The sequence below is a fragment of the Capsella rubella genome, unplaced genomic scaffold (genome assembly GCF_000375325.1).
Source record: "Capsella rubella cultivar Monte Gargano unplaced genomic scaffold, Caprub1_0 scaffold_1, whole genome shotgun sequence".
Lineage (NCBI taxonomy): Eukaryota > Viridiplantae > Streptophyta > Magnoliopsida > Brassicales > Brassicaceae > Capsella > Capsella rubella.
The window spans coordinates 11,408,050-11,415,549 of NW_006238923.1; positions in this window are offsets into that span (position 1 = coordinate 11,408,050).

A 7,500-nucleotide genomic window follows, 5' to 3' on the forward strand; every position below is an offset into this window, starting at 1 on the left:
TAACTAATATATATATATATATATATATATATATATATATATATATATATTGGTAAGAAAAACGAAAACATATATTATTTAAAGATAAGTTAAGTTGGTTGTAAGTCTTAAATTATATTAATCCATGAATAATCTAAAATTATTTAATCCATTATTTTGTAACATATATTTGTTTTTCTTCTGAAAAAGTATATAATATTTTTTCATCATTGCGCATACCGTAGATTAATTTTAGTTTTGTGATATATATTTTTTATAAACAAAAAAAAATGTATAACACATACGATTTTAGTTAATAAATCTTTATTCCTTAATAAGAATTCGGTTTTTTTTATAAGAAAAATCCAACTAGGGTTAATTGTCGAAAGCTAAAATGATTTTAGGTATATTCGGTAATTTCTTCTATTTTATTATCATATCAATTTTTAAAATTTTGATGAATGTAAATTTTTATGATCTATAAAAAAAATTAAACACATAAAATAAGTTTCTTGGGAATTTTTCTTTGCTTCTGCAAATGTTTTCTACCGACAGAGAGTCTCATCTAATACAACCTAACAAAACACAAGCATGCCTGAAATTTTCTATACTTTCTCGTAGTTTGATTCATTATATGTATATGTTGTCTAGTGAATTTTGTTTTGTTAATGTTACTTTTAAAATCAGTGACATTGACATGACTTCTCTTTTTTCTTTTCTAAGATTTCAATTCTTTTTCCAGCTTTAATTTTTTTTCTATCTTCACTCGTGTGGACCAAAAACGAAATATCAAAATCATTACAAATTAACATCGAATTGAACACTGACAAAAACATCGATTAGAACAGGATGTCACATATGCATTTTATACGTGTAAATTCTACAACCAAGTAATTTTAATTATTAATGTTTTTGGTTAGTCGACGCATATTTATTTTATATAGTACACACATTTGTTTTGAGTAAAATTGTACATATATTATCATGACTCATGAATTAGGCAAACCGATTATAAATATTTTTTAACGATATATACTGACTATCAACAAACCACATGATTCACCAGTCGGTGATCGGTTTAAGGATCTATCATTCAGTAGATGATCGACTGGTTTACTGGTTTAGTTGGGGGATTCAATTATCAAAACCTCAAAAGAATCCCAAGTAAAATAAAAACATGCTCAAATTGAAACTTATTTTTGATAAATATTTTGTTTTTGAATAAGAGTTAAAAAGAAAAGTAAACAATCTTCTGTGATTAAATAGTTAAATAGGCTCCCCACTTACTAGTACAAAGATTAATTGGCAGACAAATTTATTAGTTGACCGAATTTTAAAACATAGTTTATAAGTGTTGGAGATGGTTATATTTAATTCCATTTTTGGAAGAAATATAATATTAATTGTTAGATGATTGTTCAAATTAGTAATTAAACTTTTTTCTTCTTATTATAAATTTTATTTCAAATTTGTATTTTTATTTTCATTTAAATCGTAAAATTAATGTCATTGATCTAATTCATGAAAAACAATTTGTGGATAGAACCACACATAGACACATATTACAAACATTTATGTAGGTGCATGCTCGTGGTTGATAATCCAAGAGTTAGACAATGACCTTTTTGCTTTCTAGATTAAAAAAAAAAAAACATCAAATGGGTAATGTCATGTTACTATGATCAGTTGATCTTACCCATCATGGGGAAAAATAATGGAACTTCTTCAAAAGCAATCATCTTTCTCCATTACAATTGTGGGATCAAATGAAAAAATTTCAAGAAAAGAAGTATTTATGCCCATTGTTTTCGTTTTTCCAAATTGAACTACCAGTTCACCATATTATAGCTTTTTTTCGTTATAATTGCCTAGCTATGAGTTATATCATTCATAGACTTGTTGTTGCAGTACACACCAAAGTAAATTTGATAAAGCTTGTTTATGTAAAGCTTTATTGACACAAAAAAAAAGAAAAACAAAAAACAAAACAAACACCATCATACTAACTAGTAAAAAATAAAGTTGAATATATTTAGAATTATTCCTTTTCTCATCATTAGACTCAATGTATTATTTTATTTACCATAATAATATATAAAAAATTTTAACATTCATTTAACACTGATAAAGTACTGGTCTAATTAAGTTTATTTTGTATTTGTAAAAGTGTTCATGTTCGTGGAGTAAGCAGGGTAATGATTTTAAAAAATAATCATATCTTCTATTTTAAAATATAGTATGTTAATTTTAAAATTTTCTAGAAATTTCATACGATTTTTAATTATTAATTCATACTACATCTCATGAAAATAAAATACTAAACAAAAGAGTATTCTCACTCGTTTGATCCTTTTTATTTTCACTCTTTAGTATTTTTATCGGAATATTCACTAATTTATATTCTTTTACAAAACTCTTTACACTCTATGGTTGGAAAATATTTGTGTAATATATATATATATATATATATAATATGTGATTCACATAAATTTCGTATAAATATATATATTATAATTTTCTTTGACATCAATATAGTGTATATTATAATGAGAAATACCCTAAAATATACTAAGATAGAATGATAAAAAAAAAAGTAAATAACTTTAAAGTGAGTGATCATTATAGAGCAAAATTTAGACTCATTACGAAATTTGTAGAACGCCAACTTTAATCTACAATGGTTAAAGAAACCCACAAATGGAAACGCACTAGAAGTGGTTCTCCTAACCTGCCTTGAACCAATATTGGATATTATAACTTTTGTGTTAATCTATATATCTTTAGTTTATTTTGTGTTAGTGCTAAAAAGTCGAAATTTACCAAATATATGCTATTTCGAAGCACTTTCAAATTCTAAAGATGTGAATTGATTTGATATTTTACAATCATGGTTTTGTTTATAATGCTATTATGCTTCTTAATCCGAGGAAATGTAAACGTCACACACCTCATAATTTCTAGGTTTAAGAAAAAGAACATTAATGATGAGATATATACTCATATTTGCACTTGCAGGGTGAGAGAGCCTATCAAATCAAAACTAATCATCCGGTTTGAATAAATCGAGTAATCAAGTACAATAAGAAGATTTTAAACTTTTTTTTTTGCAAATGACTAATTAACTGTAAAGCCTTTTTTTTTGTTGTATACAAAAATTGAAAAGCAATTGCTCGTATTACGTCCACCCACTTACTTATCAAATTGTCTCCCTTACGTAACCAAATCACCTTTTTAAATAAAACAATGTCCATTCAAAAAAAATAAAAAATCTGCTTTAGCTTTTAAAAATAAAATAATAGTAAATAAAAACAGTAGAGAATCAAGAACAAATCACTTATAAGGCTTTAGCAATGTCCCCCATATAACACATTAGAGAAAAATTAAGTAATAATAATATATAAAATCTCTGCAGGAACTTGAGTTGGATCCCACTTCACTTATTTTTGTGTATTTGTATTGGTTTATTTTATTTTATTTTATTTTATTAAGACATCAACATCCTTACCAAATTATTATTGAAAATTAATATTAATCAATAAGGGAAAATAAATTTGTGGTGAAATTTGGTTATAATAAATATATTTTATTTCATAATTGGTCCAAGTCATTTTTTTTATCTATATTCACAGTTCATACTTCATAATAAGATATAGCTGGATAGATCTTATGTTTTTGCCATCTTGCGTATGCTTTTTTTATAAAATATTTGCACGTTCGATCTCATTCTCTAATGCCTAAGTTCGGCTGGATTGTTCTTAATAAACTAGGAGATTATGTTGCTTTTATCTTTCTTTTTATTTTTGATTTGGGATTATGTTGCTGTTTTTTTTTTAATATCATTACCAATGTTTCAAATTAAACCATAAAGTTTTATGAGTTTTAGAGACGAATTGAAATATAACTCGTACACGAAAAGCTGGTCGAGCAGCTTTTGGAGTTTTCTAGAGTAACATATTGTCTTGCATACAAAACGAAAACTACAAACAAAACTTAAATGAGAAATATTTGAAAATGTTCATATACAAAAACAGTAAGAACATCACAATTTTTATGTATTTCAATGTTACAATTAAAATGACAAGAGAAAGTATCCATCGGATGTTATCGAGAAGATTTAACCGAGTCAAGTTCTCAATAAATGTATAAGGGAAAAAAAAACATTATGAAAGAAATTAAAATTTGAAAGCACAATGATTGTATAAACAATAGGAAAATAGTGAATTTTGGGCCAATAGAAACCCTAGAAAACAAAAAAGGACATCACAGTCTCGTCCACTATATACTTACTCCATCAACAAACAAAGGCATACAGGTCCACTCGTACTGTTTGATGTGTGTGATAAATTACATCATCGGCTTCACTTATCACTATAGTGGACTGTGGACTAAAACTTGAGAAGTGGACTAATTAGGCTACAAACAGACACATCTGGTATAATCTAAAGATAATTTAAGTTTATTATTTAGCCATATAAGAATATTTTGTGGCAATTTTGCTTAACTTTTCAAGATTGTTTGAAGCTCTTTAGATTGGGTATAGCCAAAATTGTTGGTTCATACATACATGTATTAGACGGTGCCGCAAGATTAAGATAGATTTGGAAGATTTCAATTATACAAAAAGACTAGAAGACACGAATATGTTCTTGATATTTTGTAAGTCTTTCATGTATATTCGTTTTTTTTCTTAGTTAGTTTAATCAAAGACTCCATATATCCTTGATATTTTGTAAAATTTCATTTTCATCACATCGAAAAATACATAGAAATTATAAACTTTGTCAAAGTATGAAAGCTTTCTTTTGATATGACAATAATGCTTATCAGTTTTGCCTCAATACCCAAAATTCTAAAATGTGTGACTAAGAAATTGACTTGATATCCACTTCTTAATCTCCCATTCATTGTTATCTTACCATTTATTGTAAAAAAGAATGTAATAGTTTGTATATATGATTAAATTCAATACGTTCAGGTATACCGAATGTTGAATATGTATTATTCCACTAATTTTCATAAGCAAATCATTAGAGCTTCACTGCTTAATTAGTGGTGACTCAAAACGGATCAATCATAGTTAAGGAAACAACTAATTGTTTAACTTGAACAGATATGATTACGTTTTACTATTTCAGACATTTGTTCATCATTACGTATTACATTATCGACTAATATTTTGGAAAATTATTAAAATTAAATATAAAGCAAATCATGACCTAATTCTTCCATACTGCAATACTTTATGGTTTAATTTAGAGTTCTCGTTGTTTTCAATTAGTACACTTGGCTCTTTTGTCTACGCCACTAGTTTTAATTAATTTGTTTTTCCACATTTAAATTAATTACTAATCATTAGACGAGTTTTCAAACTTATGCATATGCATCATCCATTATCTTATAACCCGTATACATTATTTTATGTGGTAACTTTAATTAATGAAACTTTGGCCTAGCCAAAATTTGGTAAATCTGCACCACTTATAATATTTTGGTGTTATTTTATCAAATCCTTATATATATGTAGAGTGACATGTCTCGTTTCAGTCGACAACTCGTGATGAGCTGTATATAATCGCAATTATGCTTCTTTAATGACCGTTGGGAAATGGATTATGCTTCTTTAAATGTCTAAAATGACTCTTCACGTACGGCTTTATTCATCTTAATGGTTAATGAAAGGTCATTTTGCTTTTCAAATGATTGGTTTATATATGGGATCTCTCAAAGTATCTAGAGTCAAGTTTAAGTTTTATAAATATAACTTAAACTTGAATTTCTATTTTAGGTTATAATTTATAATTAACTTAAATTTAATTTAATTATGATTCATTTAGTACACTTATATACGTTTAAGTGATGATAAAATAATTTTTTCATGAAAATTTGGTTTACAACTTTATATTTTTTTTGGGTCAAGTTTAGTCTACATTTCAAATTTTATATCAAAATCAAATAAAACTACAAATGGTTGCACAAAATTGGGTTGAATACCATTCAACTCATTCATCTCCTGAATTGTGGATGAACAAGTTAAACATTTTTCTTATTTAAATTGTTCTTTTCAAATTTTTAGGTTGAATGGATTGAATAATTTTATAACCTTTGTCAATCAAAAGATGAAAGTTAGCAGAATAGTATATTTCAACTTTTCCGACCTCTTAAAATTGTGCAACTATTTGCCCCCTAAACAAACTTTTAATTCGAAATGATAATTTAGGTTCAATAATAGTCGGTTTGATTAATTAAAATCCAAATAGAACGTTCTACTTCATACGGGACATTTCTTATAAACGATTTTCTTACGATATTTTTGGTAGGAAATCATGTATTTTTCTAGTATATATAACTCTTTAACTTTGTCATTCAATTGCGTTAAATTCGGTTGTATTCTGATTCTTTTGGAATGAATAAAAGACAATGATGCAATCAGATTAAGTTTGTTTCAATCCAACTCATACGATCAAGATCAGCCATGAGTTAGTACTTACTAGATACTACTTTAGCAGCCTACTTGGCCACTTGGTTTGCGTGTATGTGGTGGTTATTAAGCACGGGCAATTGCAGTTTTTTATTCTTATCATTTGCTTTTCAAATAGATAGGATTTTTAGTGACATTCCTTAAAACATTGTTGTCAGTGTCGTCTTATTGTAAATTTCTTGCCTATTTTTGTTTGGTCGTGTCTACTTACTTACTATTCATGTTGTTCATTAATGTTTTTTTTGGGGCAAATGTGATGTCATATTGCATACAACCTCACATTCACATATTAATCACTTTTAATTAAGACAAGTTAATTAAAGAGAAGACAAATAGAAACTTAGGTCTTGATTTGACAGCAAACCTTTAAAAAGCAACTTACTATACTGGTAACATCGAATCTAGAAATATGTGGAGTAAAACGTACGTAATTAAATAGATATACATAATAGAAATTTAAGTTGCCCTCCATTAAAAAATATACTGTTCTATTATTATATTGTGGCTGACTAAATATCTCAATGCTAAAACATCATATATGATTACGTGTTTCAATATTTTGTTTCGCATTACGTTCTATTGTTGTTAAGTAACATATTGTGATCGCAATTCTTATGATTAATTAACGTTTTTACATTATTTTAAATGATATAATTTATTTACACTAGTTCCTTTGTTATATATAATTATGAGTTCTACGAATGACCCAACCAAAATCAAAACTTTTCTATTGTTTTATAACTGGTTACAATATTCTTTAGGTATCCGTTATTGTATCTAGAAGTCCTGACACAAGGTTAGAATTCTAGCTCTTCCAGAGTGGTATCTCACTGATGGCTCGGGTCCCCCGGAAAGGGGCCTTCTTCTTCCGCTTCTGTACAAGCGCGGAATCTCTAATTGGAAGAGGGTCATGAGCAAATTCAGGGTCTGGAACGGGCCCTAGAGAACGAGGGGGATCCAGGCCGGCGTCGGGAATTAGGCGCGCGTCTCTTCGAGCCAAGTGGAGAAGACGCTCTTGGACCCTAATCGGCTGATCCAGGCGC